Genomic DNA, 19,024 nt, shown 5'->3' with positions numbered 1-19,024 from the left:
AAATAGAACTTCATATCAACAGTGATCTTTGACATGATAGAATAAATTAGTCACACCATATTCAATGAGTACAAGCATCACACCTGTCTACCTGAGCAATTATCATGCAAATATGTCCACTGTGTGTATGTGCCTTTGGAGAATATCCACTGGTATATGCAAAATCCCACCAGAGGATAAAATAAATTATTAAAAATAAATGAAAACTACGTATCTCGTCTGCAGAAAGAAATCATTCTGTGCTTTGTGGCCCACATGCACAAGCTTGCTAAAAAATATGTGGGTGTATGAAGGTACCTGGGACCCTTGTATAAAACCAAACTTAAAATTTCATGTCTGGGACGTGAAACCTTCACTGCTCAGGAATTACCTGCTATGGGGCAGGAAGCACCTCTTTGGAACTTTTCCCTTCATTTGCCCTGGTGGGTGAGCTGTGTGCCTCTTATGAATACTCCGTGATGAAGCTCAAAGAAAGTGACTCAGAGAGCACAGTGGAACTGTTCCTTAAATGTGGGCTGTGTCTTATAAGGAGGCAAAAAGGTAAGCTGCTTACTTTGGCTAGCCATTTAATTATTATTATTATTTTTTTTTTGAGAGTCTGGCTCTGTTGCCCAGGCTGGAGTGCAGTGGTGCGATCTCGGCTCACTGCAAGCTCCGCCTCCCGGGTTCACACCATTCTCCTACCTCAGCCTCCCAAGTAGCTGGGACTACAGGCACACACCACCATGCCCGGCTAATTTTTTGTATTTTTAGTAGAGACAGGGTTTCACTGTGTTAGTCAGAATGGTCTCGATCTCCTGACCTCGTGATCCACCCGCCTCAGCCTCCCAAAGTGCTGGGATTACAGGCGTGAGCCACCGCACCTGGCTCATTTAATTATTTTTAATTAATTAGCCTCCACATGCTACTCTCCCTTTGACATCCCTAACCTACACGCATGGGTGTAAGGCCTAAAATTAAAATGCAGTTTTGTATGCTGTCTTGACATCTGGGAAACCAGGAGGGCCTTCAATGGCCTTACCTCAAGTTCCCCTCCCAACTGGGCTCCTGTGGGAAAGATCCCCCAGCTAAAGGCCACTCCTTATCATGATACCACACATATCCCTGAGTAGTGGGCTTCAGTTTCCTGCCAGCCCATGGAGTTATCCAAACAAGCCAATCACATCCTCCTCCTCTTGTTACTACAAAGCCTGCCTCCCCCATCCCCTGCTGGACACCTGTCCAGTGTCAGGTGCCATGGGTTTGGCCATCTCTATAACCCTAGGGTGGGAAACCCTCTTTCACCAACAGGGCGAATAGGAGGAGGTGCTTAAAACAACTCAGTTCATAACTGATTGATGGAAAATTGCCTTGAGCCCTTCCCACATGAACTCTGAGCTGCTGGGACAGGTGTTTCAAGGGCAGGCCTCTCCTTACGATGCCCTGCCACAGAATGGATCTTTGATCCTCTGTTTTTCAATTTACAACAAATTGGCCTGATGAGGTGGCTCACGCCTGTAATCCCAGCACTTTGGGAGGCCAAAGTGGGAGGATCTCTTGAGCCCAGGAATTCAAGAGCAGCTTGGGCAACAAAGCAAAACCCCATCTCTAAAAACAAAAAAATAAAAATAAAAAAATTAGCCATGCATGGTAGCACATGCCTTGGTCCCAGCTACTCAGGAGGCTGAGGGAGGAGGATCAGTTGAGCCCTGGAGTTCAAGGCCGCAGTGAGCTATGATCATGACACTGCACTCCAGCCTGGGCAACAAAGTGAGACCATGTCTCAAAAAAAAAAAAATTAAGTAAGAATAATTGTATATTGAATCTTTTTCTCTCCTTGAATTGAACAAACAATTTCTCTGAACACATGAGTCCATGGAAGAAACATTTTTCCTCTGTTAACAAAAACCTTTCAGATGGTTTTCTTTCAGGCCACTTTTATACCAAACACTATTATTCCTTTCTCTTTTTTTTTAAGCTTATAATGTTGATTTTAGGAGTAGCCTTCACCACCACCTACAACACAAATTATACTACCTTACCTTGCCAATGAAAATTCTAAAACTTCCCCTGCAGCAGTCGTTAAATAATAAATACTTTACTGCCATGATTTTATCCATAAACACTCAATGGTTTACAGATGGATTTATAAGGATCCCCAGGGAACTACGACTGATCACATCCTATGCCAGTTCTTCTCCACATCCCCCGACCACACTAACTCTTGTCTAGACAGAGATGTGACAGTCACCACTGAGCCATCTTCCGGGGAACACAGGGGTCCCTCCTGACAGCAGAAGTTGCTAGAACGGCTGGAAATACACATCCAGCTGGCATGCCCACTGACGCGTGTCCGTGGCCCAGTGCAGCTCCATGGGAAGTGTGTTGCTGCACCGTACACTCCGCAGCAGGGAGTGCACTCCCAGGACCACCAAGCCCTTCAGGTTCCAAGAAGAAATCAGACTAATAACTGGAATCACTTTCGACAGCCCTTTGGAAGCCCTGTCCCTTAGCACCACTACCAAAATAAATGCTACTGTGGTCAATTCAAAAGTTCTTTCTTTCAACTTCTCTTACTTAGACAAATACTTATTGAAGAGCTATTATTTAGCAAGTATTGTCCCAGATTCTAAGGCTACAGTACTGGATATACTGCAGCATTCTTCCTCCATCGGCTCACAGTAGTGGGCGACACAGGAAAGGAAGCACTTAAAATACTATAGGAAAAAAGGTGAGTGGACAGACTGTGGTACAGCCAGACAATGAAATATTATTCAAAAATAACAGAAATTAGCTATCAAGCCATGAAAAGACATGGAGGAAACTTAAATGCAAATTTCTAAATGAAGGGAGGCAGCCAGAAAGGCCTTTATCCTGCATGATTCCAACTGTACAATATTCAGGAAAAGGCAAAACTATCCAGAGATTAAAAGGACCAGGGGCTGCCAGGAGCAGCAGAGAGGCAGGGATGAACAGGCAGAACACAGAGGATTTTTAGGGCAATGAAAATATTCTGTATAATATTACAGTAGTGGATATATGTCATTAGTCACAAAACCCATAGAGTATACAACACCCAGAGTAAACGATGGACTTTAGTTAATAACCATGTATTAATATTTGTTCGTGAATTATAACAAATGTCTCATATTAGTGGAAGATGTTAATAGAAGAAACCGTACAAGGAAGAATGGATGACAAATCTCTGTACTATTTGTTCAATGTTTCTGTAAACCTAAAATGGTTCTAAAAACTAAAGTCTATTAATTTAAAATAAAAAAATGTATAGGAAAGGCCCATTTTAGCACCAATTGCATTTTAGCACCAATAACTAATAATGACGGTTCAATGTTTCACAGGCCTGTTGGCACTTAATCTTCACAGCAACCTGTTACTCTCCCCAGTATGCAGATGATAAAATGAAGTCAGTAAAGTTGAATTCTTTGCCTGGATTCACAAAGTTTGCTATGGGCTGGCCTAGGTTTGACTACAGAACTCAGGTCTTAACCATAACAATCTGTGTTTTGCCTCTTCCCTAAAAGACACCATATAAACGTCTGTGAAATGGCGGAGGTATTCCCCTTGCCTTGGGTGGAACTGAGGTGGAATCATGAAGTTCGTACTGTGTTCAGAGTACTAATCTTATTTAGGCCATGGAAGACTGGAGTGAATGCCAGTCATGCCCCAGTGTAAAACAGATCAAGCCACAGGTGGTTAGGACGATATATGATGACTATTCTGTACTGAACCTCTTACCAGTCATTGTTGATCTGGGACAAATGGAGAAAGGCTCTTTGACAATAACAATATTTTATGAGCAATAATCACTTTAAATAAATGACTAAAAATATAATGACTTAAAGCTAATCTTTAGAACATCAAGCTATAATGTACCCCCTCCAAGATTGTATTGGTCTCCCTAGTGCTGTCTGGTACCAATATCCTACTTGTAGATAATGAACCGGGCTCAAGTAAGTCCTATTCCAGTAGCCTCACGAATGCAAAGCGAAATGGAAGAAGCCCCAAAAGATAGTAGTAGAGGAAGACTCTATCTGCATAAAATGCATGGCCACAAGAGGGCACTGCAGACACAATGTGGAATGCAGATGCCCACAGGTACCCAGGCGGTCACTTACTGCAAAGAGAACCAATGGGCAAAAGTTAATTCGCTTTCCAATTTTAAAAGACAAATCATGACTTAATCTACAGTAGTGACTTAATGTATATTTAAATCCCAACATGCTGCAGAGCTATTTGGTATTATTCAGAATTAGAATTATTTCCTTTAAAAGCTTCCAAAGTAATATTTAAATACTATTAAACTGTATCTTACTTATACAACTAAGTGTATTATATAGCAAGCAATAAACCTAAATAAAATTGCTAGTCAAATTGAACATAGATTAAGTGATCAGAGAATGTCATACCTCTTCAATTCTGCCCAATGCTTGTCAGAGCACCGTTCCTTCACTTAGTAGGAACATGTTACAAACTGTCATTAAATATATCTGATAAATTAGTAATACATCATCAGAACACAGACTACAGTTTTTGGGATAAGGGATTTTTAATATAAAAACTTTCTTGAGTATTTTCGTACTGTAAGAAATGTTTAGTAGCTTTTCTCCTATATTTATGTGATGCAGGCTTTGATCCCAGGAGACTGTCTTAACTCTGCAAATGCCAGGGAATCCATATTTACATCATAGAGATGGGCTATGGCAAATCAAGTCAGTAGCATTGGATGGTACCAGTTTAGTTTGTTCCTTAAATGAAAAACACAAAGGCTGTGCATGAACTCACAGGACCAGCCATGCTAACATAGGGGTCTCCACATTGTCAAGTTTAACCAAGAGAAAACGGGTTTTAAAACACACCTTTAAATTTTTATAATGGGGAGATGAAGAGAAGAAAATTGTGCGTCAAAAATGTTTTCGAATCCTCATATCCATAGGTGGAAATATAAATTAAAATATCATCGTAAGAAGTTATAAAAAGCATTTGTGCAGAACCACAATATTTTGATACTATTCAAACAATAATATCTATCTTAAGGTTTGAAAGAAAGTATAACATTAGGCATCAGGTTTTTTTAATTTTTAGTTTATGATTGAGAATTAAACCACAATATAAAACCAAAAATATTTTCAAAGGGAATTTAGAAGTTATGTTGATTTATGCAAGAAGTAGTGTTATCATATTATTAATACATTAATTAATACAGCTACATTTAAAACTCTGTAGACATGAGTGTACATACCAATATTTTTCTCTTTATTAACAAATAGAGGGAAATTATATGCTACTGTTAATCTAATTTCCTGCTTCACAACCGTCTTTTAATTTCTGACATATGTTTATGTCTGAAACAGAAGAGCAAAGCACTTGCAAACACCCCTGAGTTAAGCCGTAACACTTCTGGAATCCTTGAGGATTTGAGCGACTGATGTGGAGAGATTGTCAGTATGCAGTGCCCTCTGCTGGCCAAATTATTAAACATTGCGATAAACAAAATTCCCGAGTGTTAATGTTACAATGTGGGGGAATAAAACTAAGATTCTTTTGGAATTAGCCCTATAATTCTGGAGAGTCACCATTCACTATCATAATTCCTTAGTGAACAGAGATTTACTTTTATGGAACAAAACAAGCGCAAAGCTACCTGGTACAAAGAAACATCCCCTGCCAAGAATGGAATAGAGAGTGAAACTTCCTATGCCTGCCCAGGTTTCAGGTCCAAAGTCACCCCATCTGTTACCTCTTTCTCAATCTTACTGCCCCTCCTCCATGTCCCACAGCCTCTCCGTGCTTTCACTTACCAGTTCTGCTGCAATCTTTCAGCTTGTATCTTCTCATTGGAACTGTGAGCTCATCCAGCAGAGATATGTGTCACTCCTCCTGGAAGCCTCGGACATTACAAAAATTCAGTAACTGTCTGTCCAGTTTGAGTTTCTTCAAAAGCTGTAGAATTAATCATAGGGCCAGAATCAGCAATGTTGCAATGCAGTTCCCGGTGATGAATTTAGAAAGTTGTCCTGACCCCAGAAGTGAGATTTTTAATCATGAAGAGTGGTGAACACAGTGTATGTGGCATAATAAACCTCTGGCTGTGTATTCATTAATTTTAAAGAAGAAAACGAGTACAACGTTGCTGCTAAGACTTAGACGAGCTTCTGCACAGAATTTCCATTTGGGTTCCAGGACAGATTCTTGGGTTTAGAGGCCACTACGAAGGGGAAAGGAAGAGAGAGAAGGCAAACTTCTGGGCCAAGGTTCGGGGGAGGTGGAGGCAAACCTCTGAGACAGAGAGAGGAAGGCAGCCCTCTGAGACAAAGAGAAATCATTCTGGGCTCCTCTGTAGGGTTCAAACTGACTCGGTTTTATCCGGAGTAAAACAAAAGCAGTCATTTTAATAAATCCTTGAAATTCACATCTTTCACATTTTAATAAATCCTTGAAATTCACATCTTTAGACAGAAAGATTAACTAAATCTTTGTCAATGAATATTTAAGCAATACACCAGGAAGCCTTTCAGGTGAGAAACAAAACCTAGTAATTATAAAGATAAAATTGTGCAATTTGACTACATTAAATGACAAGCCTTTACTCTGCAAAACAGCATTACCTAAATGTCAAAATACAAGTAACAAACTGGGAAAAGTATCTGCAACACATATGGAAAGGCTACAGTCCTTACTATGTAAAAAGTATTTATACAAACCAGTAAGAAAGTTAATGCTAACAACCTAATACGACACACATGAGCAATTTTCAAGAGAGGAAGGAGATTGTGTCTAAGCACGACACACGTGAGCAATTTTCAAGACAGGAAGGAGATTGTGTCTAAGCACATGTCAATATAGTCAACCTCACTAATAATAAAATGCAACTATTAAACCTAATTAATCTAACAACTATCAAATAGGTAGAACTAAAAATATTTTATAAACTCTGTGTATTAAAGCAAATGACCCCTCTAATATGCTGTTGGCAAGAAAATTCTACAACTTTCACACAGAACAGTTCAGCAATATCTATCATAATGCACCTTACACACACGCCCAGCCATATCTAGGCATTTTCCCTACACATCTATTCCCATTGGTACAAGGATATTCATAGTATTCTCATTTTTAATAGCAAAAAAAAAAAATCTGGGAACAACCTAAATGTCCATGAGTGGAGGCTGAATAAAGAAATCATGAGCTGGACATGGTGGCTCACGTCTATAATCCCAGCACTTTGGGAGGCCAAGGCAGGTGGATCACTTGAGGTCAGGAGTTCGAGACCAGCCTGGCCAACATGGCAAAACACTGTCTCTACTAAAAATACAAAAATTAGCCAGGCATGATGGTATGAGCCTGTAATCCCAGCTACTTGGGAGGCTCAGGCAGGAGAATTGCCTGAACCTGGGAGGCAGAGATTGCAGTGAGCTGAGATTGCGCCACTGCACTCTAGCCTGGGCGACACAGAGAGACCCTCTCTCTCAAAAAAAAAAAAAAAAAAAGAAAAAGAAAGGCATAATAGTACACCAACATTTACAGTGTACCAATATTTACAGTGAGAGTAGGATTATATATATACTAATTCAGAAAGATTGCTGAGACATTGTTTATTGGAAAGATGTGCAGAATGAAGATGATCATACACTCTCATCTTGGGTTTATAAAGAACATATATGTGTTTATTTATCAACAGCTTCACTCCGGAAAAGTGTGGAATGACCTCTGGGAAGTACAGCTGGGAGGAGACTGAGTTGCACTGTATAGAATATACTCTGGCACTTCTTGTTCATTTTTGGCCATATCGTTATATTACTCTTTCAAAAATAAATTTGAAAAACTGTATTTTGGGAGGCTGAGATGGGAGGATGACTTGAGGCTAGGAGCTGGAAAAAACCCTGGGCAACATGCTGAGACCCTGTCTCTATTTAAACACAAAACTATATTAAAAAATAAACATTTCCAGCAGTTTCATCTACAATGTGAATTGCATATGTGCAGTTAACAATAAAGTCCCTCTGTCTAGGTTCTAATTTGTCAGACACAGCAAACAGGGTGCAAGGATGTTCACACTGAGAAGATGAGCACTTGGCTCCCCAGGCAGGGGCTCATGGTGACTGGAGAACGAGAACTGGATCCTAGATTCTAGGCAAGGCTGCCCGCCCCTCCCTGTCCCTACTCCCTTGGGAGTGGAGCCTTCTCAGCAGAGGTGCCAACCTGATCAGGAGTCTTGAAAGGCAGTACAATGACTCTGGGTCAGACATCCTCGATTGCTCCTAGGTAGATCACTACACTCAGCAAACACCCAGGATCCTCCTGAGAATGAGGAGAGTGTTTCTCCAGCATGGCTTACAGAGAAGCCCCTGAAAGGCCCGTGAGGCCACTGCTGGGGTGTGGAACAGCTGCACTGGTCACCTGTGGATGCCTATGACCAACAGCGCATGAGTTTTATCTAAATGTGTCTCTATCCAGGTAAAACTCAAAGTTAGATGGGCTGAAAAACTGATGAGGTTTGTGCACCACTTTTCAATGATTTAAAAGAAGCAAACCGTGCTGACATAGGATTGTACACAAATTATTTCAGATTAGTTTATCAGCAGTCTTGTATTAGGCCATTGTTGCATTGCCATAAAGAAATACCTGAGAGTGGTCATTTATAAAGAAAAGAGGTTTAATTGGCTCACAGTTCTGCAGGCTGTAGAGGACACGACTGAACATGGTGTCGACGTCTGCTCAGATTCTGGGGAGGCTTCAGGATGCTTATAGTCATGGCAGAAGGTGAAAGGGGAGCAGACTTCTCATATGGCGGGAGCAGGAGCAAGAGCAACAGAGAGTGTGAGGTGCCACACACTTTTAAACAAGCAGATCTCATGAGAATTCACCTGTCACGAGGACAGCACAAAGGGGATGGTGCTAAACCATTTATGTGAAATCCACCCCAAACATCCAATCATTTCCCACCAGGCCCCACCTCCAGCCTTGGGGATATCATTTCAATATGAAATTTGGGTGGGGACACACCTCCAAACCCTATAAGTGTTCAAACTTTTTGATTATGGGTCCCTACCATAAAAAATCTTTTAAGCATGTACTTGCATTCTATGCATATTCACATAAGCATATAGACTTATCACTGTAGTCAATACTGCGCACATTACAAATCAAATACAAAACAGAAATGCTTAAAGTGTAACATAAACCATAGTTTTCCTGCTCTCATACTCACCATTTGGAAATAACAGCTGTGAACAGTGTTTCTCACACTTCAGACATCTGCACACTGTTAATGGGTTTTTGGTGCATATGGGGACTGCCATGTTTAGTACAATCTTAAGAAAAGTTATAACAATGTTTAAGACTAACATTAATTGTGAAATAATCTCTCTTTCCTGCCATTGAAAAGCATGAAATCCAGTCCAGTAGACTGCCCGATTCACAGGACAGCTAGTTACCCTACTTTTGGTAAATAGAACCTTCTGATACAAATTCATGGTCCTCTTGGGAGTCAGTGACTGGTGACTCTCTGCTAGTTCTATACAGTCAGCTTAATCATGATCATGGATGCAGAAGTTGTACAGAAATTGCTATGAAAAATCACTTACAGGATTGGAGAGATGCTAAATGGAAGGCCTCTCAGATTCAAAAGCTGGAAGTTTGAGTTATGTAAATTTAGGAAATCGTGGAAAATAAATTCCTCATCCTCTCTTGGATTGACTTGACTTTGCAAAGTATTCTTTCATTATCTGTGGCAGCGTTAGGATGTGGTTTATAAATATTCCCAATAACACCTCATTGATTTCATTTTCTGAGTAGTGAAGAATATCATCAAGTATGGGAAAGAGTTAAGCTCCCAGTGTGCCCGAGTCTGGTCTCTAATGATTCCTAATATTACAACCTCAATGGTAAAAACTGTAATCATTCAGTTGTAGGTGACAGGTTCAGGCTAGAACAAATAGTAATATATTCCCAAACCACCACATATCACAAAATCATCTTTACCGGTTTTATCAACAACATGAAGAAGTGATTTTACCTCCATGTAAATTTATGCAAACAGCTTTTCTATTAGCAACGTATTTTGTTGTTTTTTAATGCAGTTTCATAGCCCACTCCCTCACTCAAAATACTGTAAATAAAAAACACCTTATGTCTAAGATTTTATCTTCTCCACAATTTTCACTATTTCCTTTAACAACCAGAGTCATGTTGTTGACTATGAACCTTTCTCTTTGAATGAAGACTGACTATTGGTGAAATCACTTTATTTTTATATAAAAGCCCTTGTTCATTGAACATATTTCAGCCATCTTAAAAATACTAGTCCCCATGCAGGGAACCCCTGGCTTGGGCCCACAGCACAGACTCTCCATCCTGGACTGATTGCACTCAGTGATTGATGACCTGCATTTCTCTGGGGTGGAGTCCCCAGGAGACAAGTAAAAGACCCTTGGACACAACCACTACTAATGTCCCTTCCTCTGCTGCCTCCAAGTTGGGGAGTGAACATAAACCCTGAAATCACCCCAGAGTTGTGGTGGGTAGCTCAGGAGTGCCAAGCTGCAATCTACAGCCAGCACTCAAGTGAGAGAAAAGCCCAAAATTTCAGAGCATTGAGAGGGAGCGTGGCTGCAACAGTAAGGAAATATAGGGAAGCCACACAACTGAGCAACAGCCTACCAACTGACCAATATGCCTAAGCACCACCTACTGAATCACACTCCAAAGCTTCAACCCCCAAAATACCTCACTAACATACCCTGCTGTGAAACCCAAGACAAGCAGTCAGCTACAAATAAAGATGCTGCACAAAGCCTTATCCCTGTGAAAACATCCAGAAAAGAAGTCTATTGACTGTACTCAATATACACTGCAGTTAAAGGAACACCCACATGCAGAGATGAGAAAGAACCAATGCAAGAACTCAGATAATGCAGTAGTTCTCCAACAGCGTTCTTTTTTTTCTTTTCTTTTCTTTTTTTAAGATGGAGTCTTGCTGTGTCACCAGGCTGGAGTGCAGTGGTGTGATCTTGGCTCACTACAACCTCTGCCTCCCAGGTTCAAGCCATTCACCTGCCTCAGCCTCCCGAGTAGCTGGGACTACAGGCACGCACCACTACACACAGCTAATTTTTGTATTTTTAGTAGAGACGGGGTTTCACCATGTTGGCCAGGATGGTCTCAATCTTTTGACTTTGTGATCCACCCACCTTGGCCTCCCAAAGTGCTAGGATTACAGGCATAAGCCACCGTGCCCAGCCCCAACAAGAGTTCTTAACCAGGCTCAGTTGGCTGAAAAGACAGAAATATAATTCAGAATATGGATAGGAACAAAGATCATCAAGATTCAGGAGAATAGCAAAACCCAATCCAAGGAAACTAAGTATGACAATAAAATGATACAGAAGTTGAAAAATGGCATAGCCAGATCCTAATGGATCTGACAGAGCTGAAAAACATGATACAAGAATTTCACAATGCAATTGCAAATATCAAGAGTGGAATAGACTAAGCTGAGGAAGGAATCTCAGAAATTAAAGACTGCATCTCTGAAATAAGACAGTCAAATGAAAATAAAGAAATTAGAATGAAAAGGAATGAACAAAACCTCTGAAAAATATGGAATTATATAAAGAAGGCAAATCTACTAACCACTGGTGTCCCTGAAAAGGAAGGGGAGAAAGCAAACAACTTGGAAAACATATTTCAGGATATCATCTATGAAAACTTCCCCAGTCTTGCTGGAGAGGCCAACAGTCAAATTCAGGAAATACAGAGAACCCCTGCGAGATTCTACACAAGATGATCATCCTTAAAACACATAATCATCAGACTTTCCAAGGTTGACATAAAAAAATGGTGGAGGCAGCTAGAGAGAAAGCACAGATTACCTACAGAGGGAACACCATCAGGCTAACAGTCCACCCCTCAGCTGAAACCCTACAAGCCAGAAGAAACTGGGGCCTATATTCAACATTCTTAAAGAAAAAAAAATTAACCAAGAATAGCCAGCCACACTAAGCTTCCTAAGTGAAGAAGAAATCCTTTTCAGATAAGCAAATTTTGAGGGAGTTTGTTACCACCAGATCTGTCTTACAAAAGATCTTTAAAGGAGAACTAAATATAGAAAGGAAAGACCGTTACCAACAAATACAAGAACACACTTAAATACACAGACCAGTCACACTATAAAGCAACATAATAACCAGCTAAAAATACAATGACAGGATCAAAAACACTCATATCAATACAAACCTTCAATGTAAATGGGCTAAATGTCCCCCCTTAAAAGGCACAGAGTGGCAAGCTGAATATAAAAGCAAGACCCAATGGTATGCTGTCTTCAAGAAACCCATCTCACACATAATGACACCCATAGGCTCAAAATAAAGAGATGGAGAAAAAAATCTACCAAGCAAATGGAAACCACAAAAAAAGCAGATCCCAACTATCACGAATATATATGCAACCAACATAGGAACACCCAGGTTCATAAAACAAGTTTTTAGAGACCTTTAAAGAGACATAGACTCACACATAGTAATAGTGGGAAACCTCAGAACTCCATTGACAGTATTAGAACATCAAGACAGAAAGTTAACAAAGGTATTTATAGCCTGAACTCAACATTGGACCAAATTGATCTGATAGAACTCTACAGAACTTTCCACCCAAAAACAACAGAATATACATTCTTCTCATCACCACATAGCATATTGACTACATAATCAAATATAAAACAATCTTCAGCAAATGCAAAAGAACCAAAATCATATCAAACACATTCTCAGACCACAGCAATATAAAAATAGAAGTCAGGACTAAAAAAATTGCTCAAAACCATCAATTACATGGAAATTAAACAACATCCTCCTGAATGACTTTTGAATAAATAATGAAATTAAGGAGAAATCAAGAGTTCTTGGAAACTAATGAGAGCAAAGATATAACATATGAGAATCTCTAGGACACAGCTAAGGCAGAGTTAAGATGGAAACTCATAGCGCAAAACATCCACATCAAAAAGTTAGAAAGATCTCAAATTAACAACCTAACATCACAACTGAAACAACTAGAAAAGCAAGAGCAAATCAACTACAAAGTGAGCAGAAGACAAGAAATAACCAAAATCAGAGCTGAACTGAAGAAAATTGAGACACAAAAAACCATTCAAAAGATCAACAAATCCAGGAGTTTGTGTTTTGAAAAAAATTAATAAGATAGGCCACTAGCTAGACTAACAAAGAAGAAAAGAGAGATGATCCAAACAAACACAATTAGAAATAACAAAGGGGATGATACCACTGACCCCGCAGAAATAAAAATAACCAGAAGAATCTACTATGGACACCTCTATGCATACAAACTAGAAAACCTAAAAGAGATGGATAAATTCCTGGACACATACACCCTTCCAACATTGAACCAGGAAAAAACTGATTCCCTGAACAGATCAATAATAAGCTCCAAAATCAAATCAGTAATAAATAGCCTACCAACCAAAAACAGCCCAGGACCAGATGAATTCACAGCCAAATTCTACCAGATGTACAAAGAAGAACTAATAGCATTCCTACATAAACTATTCCAAAAAATTGAGGAGGAGGGATTCCTCCCCAACTCATTCTATGAGGCCAGCATCATCCTGATACCAAAACCTGGCAGAGACACAACAAAAAAAGAAAAACTTTGGGCCAATATCCTTGATGAACATTGATGCAAAAATCCTCAACAACAACAAAAAAAACTTGCAAACTGAATCCAGCAGCACATCAAAAGGCTAATCCCCAGGATGCAAGGTTGGTTCAACATATGCAAATCAGTAACTCTGATTCATCACCTGAACAGAACTAAAGACAAAAACCACATGATTATCCCAATAGATGCAAAAAAAAAGGCTTCTGATAAAATTCAACAAACCTTCATGTTAAAAACTCTCAATGAACTAGGTATTGAAGGAACATACCTCAAAATAATAAGAGCTATCTATTACAAATCCACAGCCAACATTATACTGAATGGGCAAAAGCTGGAAGCATTCCCCTTAAAAACCAGTGCAAGAAAAGGATGCTGTCTCTCACCACTCTTCTTCAACATAGTGTTGGAAGTCCTGGCCAGAACAATCAGGCAAGAGAAAGAAATAAAGGTCATCCAAATAAGAACACAGGAAGTCAAACTATCCCTGTTTGTAGATGACATGATCCTATATCTAGAAAACCCCATAGTCTCAGCCCAAAAGCTCCTTCAGCTGATAAACAACTTCAGCAAAATTTCAGAATACAAAATCAATGTACAAAAATCACTAACATTGCTACACACCAGCAACAGCCAAGCTGAGAGCCAATTCAGAAATACAATCTCATTCACAATTGCCAAAAGAAGAATAAAATACCTAGGAAATACAGCTTATCAGAGTGGTAAAAGATCTCTACAATGAGAACTACAAGACACTGCTCAAAGAAATCAGAGATGACACAAACAAATGAAAAAACATTCCATGTTCATAGATAGGAAGAATCAACAGTGTTAACATGGCCATACTACCCAAAGCAATTTACAGATTCAATTCTATTCCTATCAAACTACCAACAACATTTTTCACAGCACTAGAAAAAACTATTTTAAAATTCATGTGGAGGATGGGTGCAGTGGCTCACACCTGTAACCCCAGCACTTTGGAAGGCCAAGGCAGGTGGATCACCCGAGGTCAGGAGTTCAAGACCAGCCTGGCCCACATGGTGGAACCCTGTCTCTACTAAAAATACAAAATATTAGCCATGTGTGGTGGCATGTGCCTGTAGTCCCAGCTACTGGGGAGGCTGAGGCAGGGGAATTACTTGAACCCAGGAGTGGGAGATTGCAGTGAGCTGAGATTGCACCACTGCACTCCAGCCTGGGCAACAGAGCAAGACTCCCTCTCAAAAAAAAAAAAAAAGTGAATTTTTTTAAAAGCCAGAATAGCCAAAACAATCCTAAGCAAAAAGAACAAAGCTAGAGACATAATGTTACCAAATTTCAAACTATACTACAGGGCTACAGTAACCCAAACAGCATTGTACCGGTACAAAACAGACACACAGACCAGTGGAACAGAATAGAGAACCAAGAAATAAGGCCATACACCTATGACCATCTGATCTTTGACAAAGCTAACAAAAACAAGCTATGGGGAAAGGACTGCCTATTCAATAAATTGTTTTGAGATAATTGGCTAGTGATATGCAGAAGATTGAAACTGGACCCCTTCCCTACACCATTTACAAAAATCAACTCAAGATAGATTAAAGGCTTAAATGTAAAACCCAAAACTATAAAAACCTTGGACAGCAACTGAGGCAATACCATTCTAGACAGAGGAACGGGCAAAGATTTCATGATGAAGACACCAAGAGCAATTGCAAAAAAAGCAAAAATTGACAAATGGGATCTAATTAAACAAAAGAGCTCCTGCACAGCACAAGAAACTATCAACAGAGTAAACAGACAATCTACAGAATGGGAAAAATATTTTATAAACTAAGCATCTGACAAAGGTCTAACAGCATCTATAAGAAACTTAAATTTATGAGAAAAAACAAACAACCCCATTAAAAAGTGGGAAAAGGACATGAACAGACACTTTTCAAAAGAAAATATATGTATTAGTCTATTTTCATACTACTATGAAGAAATATTCAAGACTAGGTAATTTACAAACAAAAACAGGCACCTGTAACTCACATGGACTCACAGTTCCACATGGCTGGGGAGGCCTCACAATCATGGTGGAAGGTGAAGGAAGAGCAAAAGTACATCTTACATGGTGGCAGGCAAAAGAGAGGGTGTGCAGGGGAGTTGCCCTTTTATAAAATCATCAGTTCTCAGGAGACTTATTCACTACCACAAGAATAGCATGGGAAAAATCCACCCCTATGATTTGAAGGGGTGGCCTGCCCCTCCACACCTGTGGGTATTTCTAGTTGGGTGGGACGAGAGACTGAGAAAAGAAATAAGACACGGAGACAAAGTATAGAGAAACAACAGTGGGCCCAGGAGACCGGCACTCAGCACACCAAGGACCTGCACCAGCACCGGCCTCTGAGTTCCCTCAGTTTTTATTGATTATCATTTTCATTATTTCAGCAAAAAGGAATGTAGTAGGAGAGCAGGGTGATAATAACGAGAAGGTCAACAAAAAACATGTGAGCAAAAGAATCTATATCATAATTAAGTTCAAGGGAAGGTACTATGCCTGGACGTGCACGTAGGCCAGATTTATGTTTCTCTCCACCCAAACATCTCAGCGGAGTAAAGAATAACAAGGCAGCATTACTGCAAACATGTCTCGCCTCCCACCACAGGGCAGCTTTTCTCCTATCTCAGAGTAGAACAAATGTACAATCGGGTTTTACACCGAGACATTCAGTTCCCAGGGGCAAGCAGGAGACAGTGGCCTTCCTCCATCTCAATGGCAAGAGGCTCTCCTCTTTGACTAATCCACCTCAGCACAGAACCTTTACGGGTGTCGGGCTGGGGGACGGTCAGGTCTTTCTCATCCCACGAGGCCATATTTCAGACTATCACATGGGGAGAAACCTTGGACAATACCCTGCTTCCAAGGGCAGAGGTCCCTGTGGCTTTCCACAGTGCATTGTGCCCCTGGTTTATTGAGACTAGAGAATGGCAATGACTTTTACCAAGTATACTGCTTGTAAACATTTTGTTAACAAGGCACGTCCTGCACAGCCCTAGATCCCTTAAACCTTGATTTTATACAACACATGTTTTTGTGAGCTCCAGGTTGGGTCAAAGTGGCTGGGGGAAAGTGGCTGGGGAAAAGCTACAAATTAACAACATCTCAGCAAAGCAATTGTTTAAAGTACAGGTCTTTTTCAAAATGGAGTCTCTTATGTCTTCCCTTTCTACATAGGCACAGTGACAGTCTGATCTCTCTTTCTTTTCCCTACATGATTCAATTATCTTCCTCTGGGTCCCTCCCATAACATGTAGGGATTGTGGGAGCTACAATTCAAGATGATATTTGGGTGGGGACACAACCAAACCATATCATTCATCCCCTGGCCCCTCCCAAATTTCATGTCCTCACATTTCAAAACCAATCATGCCTTCCCAACAGTCCCCCAAGGTCTTAACTCATTTCAGCATTAATTCAAAAGTCCACAGTCCAAAGTCTTATCTGAGACAAGGCAAGTCCCTTCCACTATGAGCCTGTAAAATCAAAAGCAAGTTAGTTACTTCCTATATACAATGAGGATACAGGCATTGGGTAAATACACCTGCTCCAAATGGGAGAAATTGGCTAAAATGAAGGGGCTAGAGGCCCCATGCAAGTCCAAAACCCAGCAGGGCAGTCAAATCTTCAAGCTCCAGAATTATCTCGTTTGACTCCATGTCTCACATCCAGGGGATACTGATGCTAGAGGTGGGTCCCCATGGTCTTGGGCAGCTCTGCTACTGGGGCTTTTCAGGGTACAGGCCCACTCCTGGCTGTTTTCATGGCTGTCATTGAGTCTTCTGTGGCTTTTCCAGGCACATGGTGCAAGCTGTCAGTGGATCAACCATTCTGGGGTCTGGGGAACAGTGGCCCTCGTCTCACAGCTCCACTAGGCAGTGCCCCAGTTGGGACTCTGTGTAGGGGCTCCCACCCCACATTTCCCTTCCACAGTGCACTAGCAGAGGTTCTCCACAAGGTCTCCGCCCCTGCAGCACACCTCTGCCTAGACATCCAGGCATTTCCGTACATCCTCTGAAATCTAGGCAGATGTTCCCACATTTTAATTCTTGTCTTCTGCACACCCACAGGACCAACACCACGTGGAAGCTGCCAAGGCCTGGGGCTTGTATCCTCTGAATCCACAGTACAAGCTCTACATTGACCCCATTTAGCCACAGATGAAGCGGATGGGATGCAGAACACAAAGTCCCAAGGCTGCATATAGCAGGGGGGCCCTGGACCTGGCCCAGGAAACCATTTTTCCCTCCTAGGCCCACTGTGATGGGAGGGGCTGCCATGAAGGTTTCTGGCATGCCCTGGAGACATTTTCTCCATTGTCTTGGTGAATAACATTCCACTCCTCATTACTTATGCAAATTTCTGCTGCCAGCTTGAACTTCTCCCCAGAAAATGGGTTTTTCTTTTCTATTGCATCAGCAGGCTGCACATTTTTCAAACTTTTTTGCTCTGCTTCTTCTTGAACTTTTTACCGCTTAGAAATTTCTCCCACCAGATACCCTAAATCATCTCTCTCAAGTTCAAAGTTCTACAGTTCTCTAGGACAGAGGCAAAATGCCACCAGTCTCTTTGCTAAAGCGTAGCTAGAATCACCTTCGCTCCAGTTCCCAATAAGTTCCTCATCTCCATCTGAGACCACTTCAGCCTGGACTGTTTGGTCAAAACCACTCAACAAGTCTCTAGGAAGCTCCAAACTTTCCCACATCTTCCTGTCTTCTTCTGAGAGCTCCAAACTGTTCCAACATTTGCCTGTTACCCAGCTCCAAAATCACTTCCACATTTTCAGGTATTTTAATAGCAGTATCCCACTCTCAGCACAAATTTACTATATTAGTCCATTTTCAAACTGCCTGGAAGAAATACCTGAGACTGGGCAATTTATAAAGAAAAAGTGATTTAATAGACTCACATCTTGATATGGCTTAGGAGGTCTCACAATCATGGAGGAAGGTGAAGGTAGAGCAAAGGCACATCTTACATGGCAGGCAACAAGAGAGCATGTGCCAGGGAACTGCCCTTTTATAAAACCATCAGTTCTTGTGAGACTTATGCACTATCACGAGAACAGCATGGGAAAAACCTGCCTCCATGATTCAATTATCTCACACTGGGCCCCTCCCACAATATGTGGGGATTATGGGAGCTACAATTCCAGATGAGATTTGGGTGGGTACACAGCCAAACTATATCAACATATATGTGGCCAACAAGCATATGAAAAACAGCTCAATGTCACTGATCATTAGAGAAATGCTAATCAAAACCACAATGAGATACCATCTCACACTAGTCAGAATGGCTATTATTTTATTT

Source organism: Pongo pygmaeus, chromosome 17 (assembly GCF_028885625.2).
Source record: "Pongo pygmaeus isolate AG05252 chromosome 17, NHGRI_mPonPyg2-v2.0_pri, whole genome shotgun sequence".
NCBI classification, from domain to species: domain Eukaryota; kingdom Metazoa; phylum Chordata; class Mammalia; order Primates; family Hominidae; genus Pongo; species Pongo pygmaeus.
This window is presented reverse-complemented; position numbering follows the sequence as displayed.